The sequence below is a fragment of the Arachis ipaensis genome, chromosome B3 (assembly GCF_059453495.1).
Source record: "Arachis ipaensis isolate K30076 ecotype BB chromosome B3, ASM5945349v1, whole genome shotgun sequence".
Lineage (NCBI taxonomy): Eukaryota > Viridiplantae > Streptophyta > Magnoliopsida > Fabales > Fabaceae > Arachis > Arachis ipaensis.
The window spans coordinates 71,414,420-71,436,039 of record NC_142438.1 but is presented as its reverse complement, the minus strand read 5'-3'; the positions used below and the strand labels follow the sequence as shown (position 1 = coordinate 71,436,039).

Genomic DNA, 21,620 nt, shown 5'->3' with positions numbered 1-21,620 from the left:
TATTCATCATGAAACACAAAGAAAGAGTCATATGGTATAGGTACTTGTTACAAAAAGTGATATACTTGATAGCAATCAAGTAAAGTCACTCAAACAAATGCCAAGCATTAATAAGGAACAAGTACCGGTCATGTGATGAATTTAATATGAAAGATCATGATGAACAAGTAATTTCAACTCAATTCACTCAATTCAATGCACTTACATGATTTGTCCTACTAGTAAAGTAAAAGCATGAGTTATCAAACCCACTAGGTGCTAGTAAATTAAGGTAAAGTATAAGTGCATTAGTGGAAACTTCGAGTAACAAACAACCCAATCAGTATCAAACAAACACTTGCAATTTATTCAATTAACAAGTAAGTAAACAAAACTAATATAACTACTAAAATGAAAATGAGATGCAATGAAATCTAAGTGAAACAAGTAGAAAATAGGGTAAAAGAAATAGAAGAGAGGGATGGAGTGGGCGGGAAGTGCGTTAGGGCTTATTTATAGTGGAATAGGAATGTTGCCCAAAACAGCACCTGTGCGTACGCACAGATACGTGTGCGTATGCAAACTACATGAAACAGGGGAGGTGTGCGCTCGCACAAGGTGTGCGAGTGCTCCAAACAGAATGGGGATATAGATGTGTGTGCACGCACCAAAATGTGCGTTCACACAGGAGATTTTTTTTGAGGATCCTGTGTGCGTGCGCACACAGGTCCGTGTGCTCGCACAAGAGCGAAAAGGGTTGGGGTGTAGGTGCACAAGATGTGCTAATGCTCCCACCAGAGCGACTGCAGGCTCGCGTGCGGACGCACACGTCTGTACGGCCACACAGAGAGCATGGTAAGGAACATGCGTGCAAATGCACAAGATGATGCGCATGCACAGACCAAGAAAACAAGGGAGCGCCCACGCACAGAACGTGCTGGCACTGCGAACAGAGGGCAATACAAAGAGTGTGCGGGTGTACAGGCTTGTGTGCTCGCACAGGTCGCGAAACTCATAGTTGTGTGTGTACGCACAGTAGCGTGCGTATGCACAGATGCCCTGTTTCAAAAAATTTTTTCCTTTTCAAAACTATTGTACCAACCCTTAGTACATCAACATATCAATCCCAAACATTTAAAACATCAGAAAATCATGATCCATACTAAAATTAACGTACCAAACTCAAAACTGAACTAATCCAAGCTATCTAAATAATAAAAAATACAAGAAATCAAGATTATAAATAAAGAGAAAGGGTAAGAAAGATGTTACTATGGTGGGGTGTCTCCCACCTAGAACTTTGGTTTATAGTCCTTAAGTTGGACTTGTTGTGGAGACCCTTGTTAGGGTGGCTTGTGTTTTCACTCCTCCTTGAATCTCCATCCATGCTTGGTCTTTGACTCTCCTTCGGGATCCCATATTCTAAGCATTCGGTCACCTTGTTATTGAACTCCTTGCTCCAAGCCGGATGGATAAACTCTCAATTGACCCTTGTAGCAACCCAACACTCTCCAAAAATCCCGCAATTATGCTCTACACCATTCTTGAACTCCAATTCTTAAATTGTTCTTCTTGAAGGACTTTGTATTCTCTTGGCAACCAATATCCTTTCCTCCACCATGTACCAACCCAAGAAAAACCTTGAGTTGGTAGTCCGTCTCCAAGATAGCATATTGTTGGGGGCCAATGAAGTTCATAAGTGAAACTGCCACCTGCTCAATATGCTCTTGGTTGTCCACTCCTTCCTCACCAACTTCTTCTTCCTCTTCCCCATCACTCACATCATAACAAGGAGGTTGTGAGAAGTCTACCTCCATGTCTTTCTCAAACTCAATGGGGAGAGGCTCATTAAGATCATTAAGGGGATTGACCAAGGAGGACAAAAAATCATCAATGATGGAATCCTCATCTTGATCAATCTCCCTCATAGGTATATGGTGGTAGAGGTGCATAATCAAAGGGAAATCCACCATATCCTTGGGTTGGGTATGTGCATTGGGAAGGATATGGTTCATTGTAGTATGGAAGAGGTTGCTCCTTCCAAAATAGATGCTCCGATCCCATGATGCAATCCAAAATTAAAGTTATCAAATCCTACAAAATAAGCACAACCAAACTTCAAACCAAGAGAGTGATAACTCGTAGAGGAAATAGAAAATAAAAACTAAAGACATCAATTAACAAAATAAACAAAATCCTAATTACCAACAAAAGCAAACAAGCAACCAAAAAGTATCTATTCACACTATGAACATATTTACAACAACCAAAATATAGCACTCATGACGCTAGCTCCCCGGCAACGGCGCCAAAATTTGACAGAGAACCAAACGTGATTTCGGATTTTTCACAAAATATATTTTCCATTATAAGTATAGATCCGAACCAACAATTGATCCTAATCAAATAAATCCAAAAGATGTCACAATCAACACAAAATAAACGGGAGTTTTAAATTCCAGGTCGTTCTCCCTAGGAACTAATGCCAATACGTGCACACAATTTTAGTTGTGGGAAGTAAGGGTGTTTTTAATGATTGAGAGCAAACAAAATAACGAAATAAAAGAACAAGATAAAGTTGCAATTAATAAAGCAATAAAGGAATAAAAGAACTATGTATGTAATATGGACAAGTAATGCTATAAAGTGATGGAAAAGTGGTTCAAAACATAAATGGAAACCTTGACTTGGGATGAGTTATGGAATCCCCTCCTTGCCATAACCACAACTATGATAATTATGATGGATTAATCTCACTAAGTCAACCCTTAACATCGAAGGATAAGTTAAGTGAGCATAGTTGTCATTAATCCACAAATCCTAGCTAACTTACCAAACTAGTTGATAAAGAGCTAACGTTAGTGGAAACAATAACGACTAACAACTCAAGAATTATCACTAAATGTTGGATAACTCTCCCTAGCACGACGCGTTTTGACGAGTGAGTGTGGGGGGCTTCGGCTATCATCCCTATTGTTGAAGGCAAAACCGTGAGGCCTTGTGTGCCAAAGCGGACAATATCGTGCTAGCGGGTGGTCTGGGCTATTACACTTGCAATGTAAATTGCAAAATCCAAAAGCAAGACTTGAAGTATAAAATTCTACAAAACCCTAATTAAACCCTAAGAGAGCAAAACCTAAAACTACACTACACTACTCCTAATGTGTTTTTCCTAATCTAAAGTGAGCTCCCTTCATATGGCATGAAGTTCCCTTCATATTTCCTTTGATTTCAGCATCCAAGCCTTCAAAAATGGGCCAAAAGAGCCCCAAAACTCGTAGCACGTGACTTTTTAATGGAGGTATGCGCTGGTACCTGTGCGGATGCACAGGTCTGTGCATGGGCACACTTGCTGATTTTCCTCCTGTGCGTGGGCACAGACCTGTGCGGACGCACACGTCCTGATTTTCACTCTGCCCTGAGCATGGGCACAGCCTGTGCGTGGGCACATGTCATATTTTTACCCTGCCTTGTGCGTGGGCACAGGCTGAGATGCTTTTCTCCGTTGTTTTTTTCATGTTTTCTCCCTTTTTGCATGCTTTCTTCCACTTCTACTAACCCATTCTTACCTGTAGGACCTGAAATCACTCAACAAACATATCACAGCATCGAATGAAATAAAAGTGAGATTAAATTGCTCAATTTAAGCACAAAAATGCATGTTTTCGTATTTAGGCTCAATTTAGGGATCAAACACAAAAGTATGCTATTTTGGTGAATAAGTGTGAGTTTATGTGATGAAATCCATCCAATTATAGCCAAAATATATCATCAAATATGGATTCATCATTCTTGAAGTCCCGTTTAGGCTAAAAAAGAATGAGTACCCAGAAATTCGACGAGAAATCCGGAGGAGAGGTTGGGAAGTCCTAACCAATCCTATCCTGAAAGTTGGAATCTTGATGGTGCAAGAGTTCTATGCTAATGCATGAGTCACTAAAAATCATGACACTAGTGTGAACCCACATCCCAAAAATTGGAGCACCATGGTCCGAGGGTGACCCTTGGATTTCATCCCAGAACGTGTAAGGATGGCGCTCTATTTTCCAATAATGCAAGGAGACCCACATCCTTATACTAGGAGAGTCAATTTTGATCAAAGGTTGGACCAATTCCTTTCAGACATTTGTGTGGAAGGAGCTCAGTAGAAGAGGGATGCTCAAGGCAAGCCTATCCATCTGAGAAGGCTTGACCTCAAACCTGCAGCTAGAGGATGGTTGGAATTCATCCAACGCTCCATCATCCTTACTAGAAATCAGTCAGAAGTGACCATTGGCAAAGCCATCATGATTCATTGCATCTTGATTGAAAGTGAGGTGGAGGTACATGAGGTAATACTTTAAGAATTGTACAAGAAAGCTGAAAAGCCTTCCACCTTAGCAAGGTTGACTTTTCCCCACCTTATATGTCACCTATGCAATTCAGCTGGAATTGTCATAGAAGGAGACATCCCATTGAGGAAGACAAACCCATCACTAAAAGAAGGATGGAGCAAACTAGAGAGCCTACGCATGCACCTCAACAAGAGCATGTGGAGCTGCCTCAACAAGAAATCCCTGAGATACCTCAAGGGATGCATTTTCCTTCCCAAGGCTATTGGGACCAATTACATACTTCTTTAGGAGAATTAAACTCCAACATGGATCATTTGAGGATGGGACATCAAGATCATTCCACCATCCTTCATGAAATAAGAGAAGATCAAAGAGCCATGAGAGAAGAACAACAGAGACAAGGGCGTGACATAGAAGACATCAAGCGCTCCAATGGATTCCAAAGAGGGAGTAGTGGCCGTGGTCACTAAGGTGGTCCTGTTCCCTTAATCCCGTGATACCTATGTTATTTTTCTGTTTTTTATGTATTTTTTATTGTCTGTTTCTTATGCATGATCATCTTTGTTTATGTCTTAAAGCTGTGAAATATTCCATATATCTCTCACCTTGCTTGAAAGAAAATTTTATTTGAAAAAGAATAGGGAGATACATGAATTTTGAGTTATATCATAAAAATAGTTCGATTATGTTGATGTGGTGGCATTGCTTTTACTTTCTGAATGCATGAATAAACAGTGCATATGTGATGTTGGAGTTAAGAATGTTGGCTTTTGAAAGAATGATGAAAAAGGTGAAGTATTATTGGTAATCTGAAAAATCCAAAAATTGATTCTTGAAGCAAGAAAAAGTACCAAAAATAAAAAAAAAAGAAAAAAAAAAGAGAGAAAGAAAATGGCGAAAATATATAAATAAATAAATAAAAAGAAGAAAAAACTAATAGCTCTTTAAATCAAAAGGCAAGAGTAAAAAGCCATTAGCTCTTTGATGACTTGCATCATCTACCCTTCTTTCTTGCATAACGAAGACTATAAAAGAGCATAAATCTCATTTGATCAATACAATTCATGCATTATTTGATGAATATTATGGTACACTACTTTGAGATGAGTTGTGCTGAATTTCAGGTGAGAAAAGCATAAAAAATGGGATGAAAGACAAACAAGAAGCTGGGCGTGTGAAACTGGCGTGACACTTGAAGCAAACGCCACAAAAATGCACTGGCGTGGCACGCCAGTACTAAAGTCCAGAGAAGAAGTCCAAGCATACATGTGGGCATGGCACGCCAGAGACTGGGCGTGGCACACTGATACAAAATTCCAGAGAGCTACAATGGAGGACACAAAAGGGGCGTGGCATGCCAAGCTGGGCGTGGCACGCCTGACCCATCAACTACTATGGGCGTGCCACTAGAGCAAAGGGACATGGCACGCCAACTCTCCACCCCAAGAAGAATCTTCACTATGGCGTGCCACTTGGTGTCGAAGGCGTGGCATGCCAGCCCAAAGAAGTCACTTGGGCGTGCCACTTGAAAACCCAGGCGTGGCACGCCAAGCTTGAAGAGTTCACAAGATCATGGGCGTGCCACTTGAGCAGCATGGCGTGGCACGCTGGTACAACAATCCAGAGAAGGGGCTAAAAGCAAGGACTGGGCGTGCCACTTGAGCAACCAGGCGTGGCACGCCAATACACAAAAGACCAAAAGCAAAGACTGGGCGTTCCACTTGGTATCGAAGGCGTGGCACGCCAACCTTGGCATTTCACTATGGCGTGCCACTTGAAGACTGAGGCATGGCACGCCAACTACTGGAACCAAGACAAGATCGTGGGCGTGGCACGCTGGTATAAGTTTTCAGAGAGGATGAAGGAGGCCAATTACATGGGGCGTGCCACTTGGTATCGAAGGCGTGGCACGCCATCCACCATTCTTCACTTAGGTGTGCCACTTGAGTAGCCAGGCATGGCACACTAGTGTCATTCAGAGAGAAGCATTGGGGCGTGCCACTTGAGTTCGTGGCGTTGATGCACGGAAACTTGTCGCTCAACAAATTTCCTTCGGCAAGTATACCGAATTGTCGTCAAGTAAAAACTCACAGTAGAGTGAGGTTGAATCCCATAGGGATTGATTGGTCAAGCAACTTTAATTGGAAGAATGTTCTAGTTGAGCTAAGCAGAAAGTGAGTTGAGAATTGCAAGAAATTAAAGGGGGAAAAGTAAATAGCAGAAAATAAATGACGGGAAAGTAAATTGCAGAATCTTAAATGGGGAAGGGAAGTTTAGCATGAAAGTAAATGGCAATAAGTAAAGAGAATGGGAAAGATCAGAAATGGGGAATTCATTGGGCTTAGGAGATGACGCATTCTCCGGATCAAGTTCATTTTCATCTCTTCCTCAATCAATGCATTCATTGATCTCCTTGGCAATCTTAAGTGATTGAATTCCAATTCCTTGGTAATTCAATCTCTCAAATCAGATCAATAGCCAATTCCTTGGTCTAATTGCTCATGAGAAGAGATGAAGTGTGGTCACTGATTATACCACATGTATTTCCAAATCAAAGTATTGGGAGAATTATATGTCACCATATCCGCCCAAACCCCAATTTGGTCCAACATGAGAAAACATTTCTAGCATGATCTCTTCATCCCTTTTCCAAGGTTCAGAAGAGATCCAAGTATGAATAGCTTCTTTTCCAAGATAACTACTCAATTGGATGAAGATTGAAAGCTTTCTAGTAAAATCAAGAGAAAAGAAAGAAGAAGGATTATGAAAACTATTATTGATCCATCAAATTACAACAGAGCTCCCTAACCCAATGAAAGGGGTTTAGTTATTCATAGCTCTGGGAATGGAAAGCAAAGGTGGAGAGTACATTCTGAAAGTTAAACTAGAAGTGCAGAGAAAGTAAAATACAGAGAGTAATTCTAATAATGCCCAAAAGCTCCTCCTCTAGTTCAAATCTACTCCTATATATACTACTCTTCTGATCTTCTAGTTGATTCTTCAAGTCTTGGATGTGGGCCTTTGGATCTTGAGTTGAAGCAGTTATCTTCTTCAGTGGGCTCAGCTTTACTTGCAGAGAAAGTGTGAAGTAGGCAGGGACTTTAGCTTAGGGCGTTAGTGGTGTTAACGTTAAGTGAAAATGTGGGGTTGAGAACGTTAGTGACAATCACCTTTTTCACTAACGTTCCTAACCCAAAGTGGTCCACGTTAACTTCAACGTTAGTGGCACTAACGTGACCACTAACGTTGACCCTTGGCCCTTCGCAAACATTACTGGGGTTTACCTTTTTCAATAACGTTGAGAGTACCCCTTTCTCCCTACGTTAGAGTTCACGTTAGAATAGTTAACGTGGCCTTTAACGTAGGCTTGCCAAATCTTCGAGAGCATTAGTGACACTTACCTTTGTCACTAACGCTTCAGAACGCCCCTACTTCCCACGTTAGAGTTCACGTTAACTAGGTTAACGTGACTTCTAACGTGGTATTGATAGCCATCTCCAACGTTAGTGACAAAGGTGAGTGCCACTAACGTTGGCTCATCATCCCTCTTCTCCACGTTAGCTTCCACGTTAATGTAATTAACGTGGCAACTAACGCGGCTCATAGTGGCTCAATCCAACGTTAGTGACAAAGATGGGTGTCACTAACGTTGGTGATTCTTGCTCCCTCCACGTTAGAGTCCATGTTAACTAGGTTAATGTGGCTTTTAACGTAGCCAATATGGGCTTAGTCCAACGTTAGTGACAAAGGTGAGTGTCACTAACATTGGCATCATCTTCTTCTTCCACGTTAGAGCTCACGTTAACTAAGTTAACGTGGCTCTTAACGTGGCCAATTGCCCCTTTTTGGAACGTTAGTGGCACTTACTTTTACCACTAACGTTGGAGTTCTACTTCTCTTCCACGTTAGCTTCCACGTTAACATAGTTAACGTGGCAACTAACGTGGGCTATGATGGCTCACGAAGGCGTTATTGGCACTTACTTTTCTCATTAACGTTGCAAGCTAGCCTTCATTCCACGTTAGTGGTCACGTTAGCTAGACTAACGTGGCTGCTAATGTGGTTCTTCCTTGCTTCCTTTATCCTGAAATCAAGCAATAAAGTGCATCAAAGCTCTGATCCAAGTTATGAGACATGCATCATTCAATTTGTCCTTTAATTCATGCATAATTCTCATGAAATCATGTAAAATTCACAATGTTTGCTTGAATCAAGATGTAAGTGATTATTTACCCAAAACTTGCTTATTTCCTAAGAAAATGCATGAAACTACCTTAAAACCATAAAGAAAAGGTCAGTGAAACTGGCCAAAATGCCCTGGCATCACAACACCAAACTTAAAGCTTGCTTGTCCCTAAGCAAATACTGGAACAAGAGAATGATGAATGAAATGACAAGAGGAATGAATCATTATTGTGGAAGTCATGTTCTTGGTTTTATGGGGTTTCATGCATAGCAACTTAGGTTTATTCCTTTACTGGCTTTCAGACCTTTATCATGCCTTGGAATACTTACTTGATTGCACCCTTTGAGACTTTTATTTATTGATCCCCTTTGTCTTTCCAAGGTTTATTTCATCCTTAGGCTAAGTGTTCTGTGAGGGGCCGACTCTTTAAGATAAGCTTTCAGCCAACACTCCCGAACCAGTTGGTTCAAGGGGCCAGATGTTGAAACACCCCTAAGGACTTACTCCCTCAAGTCTCTCTCCCCCATACATGCACACCACAGGCACATGGTTTGTTATTTTCTTTCCTTGAGGTCTTGGTGTCCAGCACCTCTTTGGGTTACTAAATGTTTTGTAGCAAGGTTGCTCTTGATAGTGGATTTTCAGTTGATAATCCCGGGTTAGTTAACCCAAGTTACCAAGTGATGAAGCACTCCTAAGAACTTATTCATCCAAGCAGATCCTTGGTACAAGAGCACCACAGACACATCCCTCAAGATTCAAGCCCTTGGTGCCTAGCCTTATTCTTTATTAACTTTTCTTTCTTTTTCAACTCTTATTATTCTTTTCCTTTTTCTTATTAGGATCTTATTATTTAGCTAGTCTCATGGGGTATGTTTCAAGCATATGATTCAAGATAGATAGTTGCCTTCCCACCTTGTTGGTGAACCAACATAGCTAAGTGATTACTACACCACAAATTTAAGGACCTACTCCACAACTCGAACATTACTCTGGTCTTTCATAACATCTCTTTTTTTTTCTTTTTATTTAGCTTAAGAGGACAAGCGTACAATAAGCAAGATGAAAATGAAAACAGGCAACTTGACTAGCAAGCATAGACTTAAGCAAAAATAAACATCAAATTCTAGTGCATTAAGCTTAAAGAGTGACTATTAATCAAGGGCACATTCAGACTTCCAAATTGATTATTTCCAAGCATATGGAATCAAGTAACAATACAACCTTTTGGTGATGCCTTCCAGCTACCCATTTGTTGTCATCCTCCATAGCTTCTGCATCTTTTCTCGCTTCCTTGGATGATGGTGCACTGTTTTTCCAAAAGATTGATTGAATCCCTACAAAGTTATTGGAAGTTGCTTGTCCCCAAAGCACTTGAGAGATAGTTAGTATGCATGTATGCTTGTGCATTTCGGAACTTAATTTGGTGTGTGAACACCAAACTTAGTTCTTTGCCTAATACAGCAGGTTGAATGCATGTAGAAAATCTCATGTGTTGTTATCAGCAAGACAACTAGAAACTAACTACTGTTAAGTGGTTCTCCTGATTGGTTGGATCTAGCAATTCGCCCTTGAAGGAGTGTAGTGTGATTCTAACTAAAATCTTTGGTGGAACACCAAACTTAGAATTACACACTCACTCTTGTATTGTTTTGGTGTGTAACACCAAACTTAGCTCCTCACAATACGGGGGAAACTACTTGTGATTTTTATTAAAAATGCAAATGAAAAGAGAACTACCTTAGGTTGGGTTGCCTCCCAACAAAGCGCTCTTTTAGCGTCGCTAGCTCGACGATTCCTCCATCACTTGAGGTGATACTTCACTTTGGGGTTTTCCCCCATGTTGCCCATGTAGTGTTTGAGCCTCTGTCTGTTAACAGTGAACTTCCTTTTTGAACTCTCCTCCATGATCTCTATGTGCCCATACGGCGAGACCTTTGTGACAAGAAAGGGTCCTGACCACCTTTATTTGAGTTTTCCAGGGAAGAGTCTTAATTTGGAATTATAGAGGAGCACTTGCTGTCCTTCTTCGAAGCTTCTGGGTGTTAAATGGAGGTCATGCCTTCTCTTTGCCTTTTCTTTATAAATCTTGGCCTTTTCATAGGCTTGAGATCTGAACTCCTCCATTTCTTGCAGCTGCAAGACCCTCTTTTCACCAGCAGCAGTGCTATTAAAATTTAGCAGCTTGAGGGCCCAGAGAGCTTTGTGTTCCAGCTCCAATGGTAGATGACAAGCCTTTCCATACACCATTTGGTATGGGGACATCCCGATTGGTGTTTTGAATGCCGTTCTGTATGCCCAAAGAGCATCATCCAACTTCTTCGACCAATTCTTCCTTGATGCTCCCACAGTCTTTTCCAGAATCCTTTTTAGCTCTCTGTTAGATATCTCAGTTTGCCCACTTGTTTGGGGGTGGTAAGGTGTGGAAATCTTGCGTTTCACCCCGTATCATAGGAGGAGAGCTTCTAGTGGTCTGTTACAAAAATGGCTCCCTCCATCACTGATGAGTGCTCGTGGGACACCGAACCGGCTAAAGATATTCTTTCTAAGGAAGTTCATGACCACCTTGTTATCATTCGTCGGGGTTGCAATAGCCTCTACCCACTTGGAAACGTAATCCACTGCTACCAAGATGTACTTGTTTGAATATGAGGTTGGAAAAGGTCCCATAAAATCGATTCCCCACACATCAAACAGTTCCAGTTCTAAGATGGAATTTTGTGGCATCTCATTCCTTTTGGGTAAGTTTCCAGCTCTTTGACATTCATTGTAATTCTTTACCAGTTCTTCGGCATCCTTGAAAAGGGTGGGCCAAAAGAATCCGCTTTGTAATACCTTGGCTGCAGTTCTGTCCCCTCCAAAATGGCCTCCATAGCATGAGCTATGGCAGTTCCACAAGACCTCTCGTCCCTCTTCTTCCGAGACACATCTTCTCAGAATTCCATCTGAACACTTCTTGAAGAGATATGGTTCATCCCAGACAAAATACTTTGCGTCATTGATGAGCTTTCTTTTCTGGTGTTTGTTGATGTCTGGATGTAAAGCCCCAGTTGCCTTAAAATTGGCAATATCTGCAAACCAGGGTGCTCTGTAAATCGTCATCAACTGCTCATCTGGGAAGAACTCATTTACATTTGTATCATGTGTTCCTCCTTTATCATGAGGGATTCTGGATAGGTGATCTGCTACCTTGTTCTCCACTCCTTTCTTGTCTTTGATTTCAATATTGAATTCCTGCAACAATAAGATCCATCTTATTAGTCTTGGTTTTGATTCTTTCTTGGCAAACAAATATTTAAGTGCTGTGTGATCTGTGAAGACAATCACTTTGGCACCAATGAGGTATGATCTAAACTTGTCAAATGCAAAAACTATTGCCAGCAACTCCTTTTTAGTAGTGGTATAGTTTTTTTGGACTTTGCTAGCATAGTATATCACATGGACCAAGTTATCTTTCCTCTGTCCTAACACTGCCCCAATTGCGAAATCAGATGCATTGCACATCAGTTCAAATGGTAGGTTCCATTCAGGTGGGAAAATGATAGGGGCAGAGGACAACCTCTTTTTCAAGTTTTCAAATGCCAGCATGCACTTTTTATCAAAGATAAATGGTGTATCAGATACAAGGAGATTGCTTAAGGGCTTGGCTATCTTTGAAAAATCTTTAATAAACCTTCTGTAAAAGCCAGCATGCCCTAGAAAACTCCTAATTGCCTTGACATCACTTGGTGGAGGTAATTTTTCAATGAGTTCCACCTTGGCTCTGTCCACTTTAATGCCTTGGTTAGAAACCTTATGACCAAGAACTATTCCTCCTGTCACCATAAAGTGACATTTCTCCCAGTTCAAGACCAAATTAGTTTCTTGACTTCTTTTTAATACCAGGGCCAGGTGATTTAGGCAACTAGGAAAGGAATCTCCGAATACCGAGAAATCATCCATAAAATCTTCAATGAATTTCTCTATCATATCTGAGAAGATAGAAAGTATGCAGCGTTGGAAAGTCGCAGGTGCATTACATAGCCCAAATGGCATGCGCCTGTAGGCGAACACTCCATATGGGCATGTGAATGAGATTTTCTCTTGGTCTCTCGGATCAACCACTATTTGATTGTATCCTAAATAACCATCGAGAAAACAGTAATATGCATGTCATGCAAGTCTTTCCAGCATCTAATCCATGAATGGAAGGGGGAAATGATCTTTTCTTGTAGCTTCATTCAGTTTTCGGTAGTCTATGCACATCCGCCATCCTGTGACGGTCCTGGTGGGGATCAGTTCATTCTTCTCATTGGGGACTACAGTAATTCCTCCCTTTTTTGGCACAACATGCACGGGGCTAACCCAGGGGCTGTCTGAGATCGGATAAATTACCCCTCCCTGCCATAGCTTCATAACTTCTTTCTGTACTACTTCCTTCATGACTGGATTCAGCCTCCTTTGGGGTTGAATGGATGGTTTGGCATCATCTTCCAACAATATCTTATGCATGCATATGGCCAAACTAATTCTTTTCAGGTCAGCGAGGGTCCATCCAATGGCATCCTTATGCTTTCGCAACACTTGGAGTAGTTCCTCTTCTTGCTTGTGGCTGAGGGCTGAGTTAATGATCACTGGGTAACTTTCATTCTCCCCTAAGTATGCATATTTGAGGGTGGGTGGCAGTATTTTGAGTTCAAGTTTAGGTGCTTCCTTTCCTTCACTCTTCCCTTCTAATGTGCCTTGAATGTGAACCTCTGCTGCTGTAACCTCTTCGCTTGAAGCTGACTCTTCTTCTATCAACCCCTCAAATTCTTTCTCTTCGAGAGTATCTTGTGCTATATCTTCTAGTGAATCCAACCTCATACACTATCCCATTGGTTCTTGTGGGTAACTCATGGCTTTGAACACATTGAATATCATCTTCTCATTGTGTAACCTCAGTGTCAGTTCACCTTTCTGGACATCAATGATAGCTCCAGCAGTGGCTAGGAATGGTCTGCCCAGAATGATAGAAGCTTTGGCTCCTTCCTTCATATCTAACATCACAAAGTCTGCTGGGAAGATAAAGTCTCCTACCTTCACTAGCAAGTCTTCTACTATGCCGTGAGGAAACTTGAATGATTGATCTGCCAGTTGTAGGGCCATTTTTGTTGGCTTGGCCTCCACAATTTTCATTTTTTTCATCATGGCTACTGACATCAAATTTATGCTGGCTCCTAAATCACACAGAGCCTTCTCCACCGTGATCTCTCCTATAATACAGGGGATCTGGAAGCTCCCAGGATCCTTCAATTTCTGGGGTAGCTTGTGCTGAATGATAGCACTACATTCCTTGGTTAGTATCACTGTTTCGTTGTTCTTCCAACTTCTCTTTTTGGTCATCAATTCCTTCAAGAACTTGGCATAGAGCGGCATTTGCTCTATTGCTTCAGCAAAGGGTATGTTAATCTGCAGTTTCTTGAAGATTTCTAGAAACCTTGAGAATTGGCTGTCATCCCCCTTTTTCCTCAATTGCTGAGGATATGGGACTCTTGGAACATATGGCTTCAGCTCTTCTCCCCTTTTACGCGAATTAGAGATGGGAACTGGAACTTCCTCTTGTTCCTCCTTCCTTTCAGTTGAGTCCTCCTCTTGTGGTTTCTTGGAGGTGTCCTTCAACTCCTTACCACTTCTAAGGGTGATAGCTTGACACTCCACCCTTGGGTTTGGCTCAATGTTGCTACCAAGGTTATGAATAGGAGTTTGCTGGAGTAGGTAACCAACTTGTGTCTCAAGTTTCTTGATGGCAGCCTCTTGATTCTGCATGTTGGATCGCACCTCTTCTCAAAATATCTTACTGTCTTGAATCTCCTTACATATGCTCTCGAGTAGGGTCTCAATCTTTGAGAGTCTATCCTCGGATGGTGATGGTGAGTTGAGATTGGAGGGATGAGAATGGCTAGTTTGGTTTTGATATGGATGTTGAAAAGGGTTGTTAGGTGGGTGCTGATATGGTCTCTGTGTGGCATGTTGGTGAGCTGTGTTGTTGGGGTTTGGACGTCTCTGATCTTGGCCTTGGTCTTGTTGATTTCCCCACCCAAAGTTTGGGTGGTTTCTCTAACCAGGATTATATATTTTGGAGTATGGGTCATGGTTCTGCCTAGGTGAACTCCCAATGTAGTTGGCTTGTTCCTGATCACCCTCTGCTTCTTTATTCACTCCTTTTTGCTGCTACTTGATTCCTCTCCATCTTCTTGGTGAGGTCAGCTAATTGCTTGGTAATCATCTTGTTTTGAGCTAGCAGTACATCCATATTGTTCAACTCCATCACTCCTCTAGTATTGCCTCTTTCAGAAGCATAGAAGTTGTCATTCTCTGCTACAGTCTCAATGACATCTATGGCTTCTTCAATGGTCTTCTTCTTATTCAGAGATCCCCTGGATGAGTGGTCTACTGCCTTCTTTGATTCATACGAAAGGCCTTCATAGAAGATGTGCAACTGCACCCATTCATTGAATATATCTGGCGGGCATCTTCTTGTCAAGTCTTTAAACTTCTCCCATGCTTCATATAGAGTCTCACCATCCTACTGCCTGAATGTTTGTACCTCAGTTCTCAACCTGTTGATCCGTTGAGGAGGATAGAATCTTGCCAAGAACTTGTTCACCACATCTTCCCAGGTTGCTAAACTCTCCTTTGGAAAGGATTCCAGCCATTTAGATGCTTTGTCCTTGAGTGAGAAGGGAAACAGAAGTAGTCTATAGGTGTCAGGATGAACACCATTAGACTTCACAGTGTCGCATATCCTCAGGAAGGTGGTTAGATATTGATTGGGGTCTTCTTGGACACTTCCTCCGAATGAACAATTGTTCTGAACAAGGGTGATGAGCTGTGGCTTTAGTTTAAAGTTGTTGGCATGTATGGTTGGCCTTTGGATACTACTTCCACAGTTTCCTGGGTTTGGGTTGATGTAAGAACCCAGAACTCTTTTCTCTTGTCCAGCCTGATGCGCTGGACCTTCTCTGCCATGGTTGTGAGCCTCTTCTTCATGATGGTTCTCCATGTTCTCCTCCATGTCTGGTTCAGAGTACTCTTCCTCTTCCTCAGCACCAACTACTCTCTTTCCTCTTGCTTTCCTCCTTAATCTAAGAAAGGTCCTCTCAGGTTCAGAATCAAAGGAAGTTGAAGCCCCGCTTTTTCTACCTGTTATACAACCAACAAAGCCAAAGCAAGAGAGATAGATGCAGATAGTAATTTCTACAATAATGCGGTTAGTGTGAGTGATGCAATATATCAAACAGTTAGTGGGTTAGTGACTGAATTGCAAACAACTAAGAAAATGGGTAGGGGAAAGGGAAGAAGATAGCTAAACAGAAAGTAAATTACTCAAATGAACTTAAATCAAACAAAATAAAAACAAATACTCAATCTAGTTATCCACCAATTTAATCATTGTTGATACAAAATCAATCCCCGGCAACGGCGCCATAAACTTGATGCACGAAAACTTGTCGCTCAACAAATTTTCTTCGGTAAGTATACCGAATTATCGTCAAGTAAAAACTCATAGTAGAGTGAGGTCGAATCCCACAGGGATTGATTGGTCAAGCAACTTTAATTGGAAGAATGTTCTAGTTGAGCTAAGCAGAAAGTGAGTTGAGAATTGCAGGAAATTAAATGGCGGAAAAGTAAATAGCAGAAAATAAATGACGGGAAGTAAATTGCAGAATCTTAAATGGGGAAGGGAAGTTTAGCATGAAAGTAAATGGCAATAAGTAAAGAGAATGGGTAAGATCAGAAATGGGGAATTCATTGGGCTTAGGAGATGTCGCATTCTCCGGATCAAGTTCATTTTCATCTCTTCCTCAATCAATGCATTCATTGATCTCCTTGGCAATCTTAAGTGATTGAATTCCAATTCCTTGGTAATTCAATCTCTCAAATCAGATCAATAGCCAATTCCTTGGTCTAATTGCTCATGAGAAGAGATGAAGTGTGGTCACTGATTATACCATATGTATTTCCAATCAAAGTATTGGGAGAATTATATGTCACCATATCCGCCCAAACCCCAATTTGGTCCAACATGAGAAAACATTTCTAGCATGATCTCTTCATCCCTTTTCCAAGGTTCAGAAGAGATCCAAGTATGAATAGCTTCTTTTCCAAGATAACTACTCAATTGGATGAAGATTGAAAGCTTTCTAGTAAAATCAAGAGAAAAGAAAGAAGAAGGATTATGAAAACTATTATTGATCCATCAAATTACAACAGAGCTCCCTAACCCAATGAAAGGGGTTTAGTTGTTCATAGCTCTGGGAATGGAAAGCAAAGGTGGAGAGTACATTCTGAAAGTTAAACTAGAAGTGCAAAGAAAGTAAAATACAGAGAGTAATTCTAATAATGCCCAAAAGCTCCTCCTCTAGTTCAAAGCTACTCCTATATATACTACACTTCTGATCTTCTAGTTGATTCTTCAAGTCTTGGATGTGGGCCTTTGGATCTTGAGTTGAAGCAGTTATCTTCTTCAGTGGGCTTAGCTTTACTTGCAGAGAAAGTGTGAAGTAGGCAGGGACTTTAGCTTAGGGCGTTAGTGGTGTTAACGTTAAGTGAAAATGTGGGGTTGAGAACGTTAGTGACAATCACCTTTTTCACTACCGTTCCTAACCCAAAGTGGTCCACATTAACTTCAACGAACGTTGACCCTTGGCCCTTCGCAAACGTTACTGGGGTTTACCTTTTTCAATAATGTTGAGAGTACCCTTTTCTTCCTACGTTAGAGTTCACGTTAGAATAGTTAACGTGGCTTTTAACGTAGGCTTGCCAAATCTTCGAGAGCGTTAGTGACACTTACCTTTGTCACTAACGCTTTAGAACGCCCCTACTTCCCACGTTAGAGTTCACGTTAACTAGGTTAACGTGATTTCTAACGTGGTATTGATAGCCATCTCCAACGTTAGTGACAAAGGTAAGTGTCACTAACGTTGGCTCATCATCCCTCTTCTCCACGTTAGCTTCCACGTTAATGTAATTAACGTGGCAACTAACGTGGCTCATAGTGGCTCAATCTAACGTTAGTGACAAAGGTGAGTATCACTAACGTTGGTGATTCTTGCTCCCTCCATGTTAGAGTCCACGTTAACTAGGTTAACGTGGCTTTTAACGTAGCCAATATAGGCTTAGTCCAACGTTAGTGACAAAGGTGAGTGTCACTAATGTTGGCATCATCTTCTTCTTCCACGTTAGAGCTCACGTTAACTAAGTTAATGTGGCTCTTAACGTGGCCAATTGCCCCTTTTTGGAACGTTAGTGGCACTTACTTTTACCACTAACGTTGGAGTTCTACTTCTCTTACACGTTAGCTTCCACGTTAACATAGTTAACGTGGCAACTAACGTGGGCTATGATGGCTCACGAAGGCGTTATTGGCAATCACTTTTCTCATTAACGTTGCAAGCTAGCCTTCATTCCACGTTAGTGGTCACGTTAGCTAGACTAACGTGGCTGCTAACATGGTTCTTCCTTGCTTCCTTTATCCTGAAATCAAGCAATAAAGTGCATCAAAGCTCTGATCCAAGTTATGAGACATGCATCATTCAATTTATCCTTTAATTCATGCATAATTCTCATGAAATCATGTAAAATTCACAATGTTTGCTTGAATCAAGATGTAAGTGATTATTTACCCAAAACTTGCTTATATTCCTAAGAAAATGCATGAAACTACCTTAAAACCATAAAGAAAAGGTCAGTGAAACTGGCCAAAATGCCCTGGCATCACTTTTCAGGAGGCTCACTCAAGAAGAAGAAAACCATTGAAGAAGCCATAGATGTCATTGAAACTGTAGCTGAAAATGAGTATTTCTATGCTTCAGAAAGGACTCAGAGAAAGGAAGTGCTAGAGCTCAACACTGTAGACACTTTGTTAGCTCAGAACAAAGCAATTGCAGCTCAAATAGCAGCTCTAACAAAAAGGATGAAGGCTAACCAAGCCTCAGTTATTCAGGACCAAACTCCCTAACAAGAAGGGAATGCACCAGGATCTGAAGGTGACTGGGAACAAGCAAATTATGTGAACAATTCATCCAGACCACCATATGACCCACACTCTAAGACATACAACCCAGGTTGGAAGAATCACCCAAACCTTGGGTGGAGAAATTAACAAAACCACAACCAGGACCACAACAAGCCTTATTCATCAAATCAGCATTTCAACCACAACCCCAACCATCAAACAGGGAACCATAGACCCTACCATAACTCACAAAATACATCATACCATAGTAACCAGCCCACACACAACAACCTCAACTAAGATGCACCATCCTCAACTATGCAACCATGCAAAATCAAGAGCAACTTTGAGAAGATAGAAGCTGCAATAGCACAACTATCCTCACAAATTACAGGAGCAGTCTCTACCCTCATGGACAGACAAGCACAAAATGACAGAGGATAGATGCTAATCAAGAGGAATACAGGTCAAATCTGAAAAATTAAGGTGCAGCAATCTCAAAGTTGAAAGCACAAGTGGGGATTTTATCCAAGCAAATTCCACTTCCCACACACACGTTTCCTAGTGATACTATGGCCAACCCAAGAGGGGAATGCAAAGCCATTACTCTAAGAAGTGGGAAGGTTGTAGAAGAAGGAACCCCAAGCAAAGACAAGCATGAAGAAGTTGCAACAAAGCATGGGAACAAGGATGAAGAAGAAATCCCTACTCCACCTCCACTAAAACTAGTCTTGAAGCCTTACGTGCCAAAGGCACCATACCCACAAAGACTGGGAAAAGATGGGAAGGATAACCAGTTTTTTAAGTTCCTAGAGATCTTCAAGAGGCTCCAAATCAACATACCATTTGCTGAGGCATTAGAACAAATGCCACTCTATGCTAAATTTTTAAAGGAGCTTATAACCAAAAAGAGGAACTGGGAAGCAAAAGAAACCATAATATTGACTGAAGAATGCAGTGCCATCATATAGAAGAAGCTGTCTCTAAAGCTGAAGGACCCAGGGAGTTTCCAAATTCCCTGCATCATAGGAGACATCACCATTGAGAAGGCTTTATGTGATTTGGGTGCTAGCATAAATCTTATGTCCATGACCATGATGAGAAGATGAAGATTGAGAAAGCCAAGCCAACAAGAATGGCACTCCAATTGGCTGACAGAACATTTAAGTTTCCACATGGAGTGGTGGAAGACTTGCTAATGAAAGTAGGAGAGTTCATCTTTCTTGCTGATTTTGTTGTGCTGGACATGGAAGAAGAGGAAAACACCTCGATTATCCTAGGAAGACCATTCCTAGCTACTGCTGGAGCCATCATCGATGTGCAAAAAGGGGAACTAGTCTTGAGGTTGCATGAAGAGAAAATGGTCTTCAATATCTTCAAAGTAATGAGTTACCCCAAGGAATCCATAGGAGAATGCATGCTGGTAGACACCATAGAAAAAATAGTTCAAGAAGTCTTGGAGGAAGAATAATGTGGAGAAGCCACTGAGCTGGAACAAACACCAGATGGAGAATCACCACAAGCAACCATGAGAAACTCAATCATGCCAACCATTACAAGAAATAAAGATGCAGAGCCACCAAAACTAGAACTGAAAGCACTACCACCCAGCTTGAAGTATGCATATCTGGATGCTAACAACACCCAACCAGTGATCATAAATTCAAGTCTGAGTAAGGAACAAGAAGAGGAGCTCATCCAAGTGCTTAGATAACACAAGGATGCCATAGGCTGGACACTTGCAGATTTAAAAGGGATCAGTCCTTCAATGTGTATGTATAAGATCTTGATTGAAGAAATGCCAAACCCTCAAGACAACAACAAAGGAGGCTAAACCCAACTATGAATGAAGTGGTTCAGAAAGAAGTGTTGAAACTATGGCAAGCAGGGGTGGTATACCCTATCTCAGACAGCCCTTGGGTAAGCCCGGTGCAAGTAGTCCCTAAGAAGGGAGGGATCACTGTTGTGGCAAATGAGAAGAATGAATTGATACCCACAAGGACAGTGACCGGATGGCGTATGTGCATTGACTACCGGAAACTTAATGAAGCCACCCGGAAGGACCACTTTTCCTTACCTTTCATGGACCAGATGCTTGAAAGATTAGCAGGACATGAGTACTATTGCTTCCTAGATGGGTATTCGGGCTACAACCAAATTGTTGTAGACCCCAAGGACCAGGAAAAAACTTCATTTACCTGCCCATATGGTGTTTTTTCCTATAGGAGAATGCCCTTTGGATTGTGCAATGCACCTGCAACATTCCAAAGGTGCATGCTCTCCATTTTTTCAGACATAATTGAGAAGTTCATAGAAGTATTCATGGATGACTTCTCTGTATTTGGGAACTCATATTCTGATTGCCTATACCATCTTGCTCTTATGCTAAAAAGGTGTCAAGAAACCAACCTAGTTTTAAACTGGGAGAAGTGCCATTTTATGGTGACCGAAGAGGTGGTTCTTGGTCACAAGATTTCAAAAGATGGTATAGAAGTGGACAAGGCAAAAATGGAAGTAATTGAAAAATTACCTCCACCTTGCAATGTCAAAGCAATCAGAAGCTTTTTGGGACATGCTGGGTTCTATAAGAGATTTATCAAAGATTTTTCAAAAATTGCAAAACTCCTTAGTAACCTACTTGTCTCAAATACTCCGTTTATTTTTGATAGAGAGTGCATGATAGCCTTTGATGAACTTAAGAAGAAACTCTCCTCTGCACCTATTATAGCACCACCAAGCTGGGATCTTCCCTTTGAACTAATGTGTGATGCATCTGACTTTGCTGTTGGTGATGTTCTAGGACAGAGGAAAGACAAGCTAGTACATGTTGTTTACTATGCTAGCAAGGTTCTCAATGAGAATAAAGGAACTATACCACCATGGAGAAAGAACTTTTAGCCATAGTTTTTGCTTTTGACAAGTTTAGATCATATCTTATTGGCTCAAAAGTAATTATGTTCACTGATCATGCAACACTCAAATACTTGCTTACCAAACAAGAATCTAAGTCCAGACTAATAAGGTGGATATTGTTGCTCCAAGAATTTGATATTGAGATTAAAGATAGGAGCAGAGCAGAGAACAAGGTAGCTGACCACCTCTCAAGGATCCCACAAGAAGAAAAGATGCAGCACGTAGCAGT

At 41.3% G+C, this 21,620-nt stretch overlaps 1 non-coding gene across 1 annotated transcript; it reads left to right on the top strand.

The window, feature by feature from the left end:
* Positions 1-14,975: 14,975 nt before the first annotated feature.
* LOC148571075 (small nucleolar RNA R71) lies at positions 14,976-15,082 on the top strand. The gene has a single exon (XR_015907771.1). It is a non-coding gene; the product is annotated as a small nucleolar RNA R71 (small nucleolar RNA).
* The last annotated feature ends 6,538 nt before the right edge of the window (positions 15,083-21,620 follow it).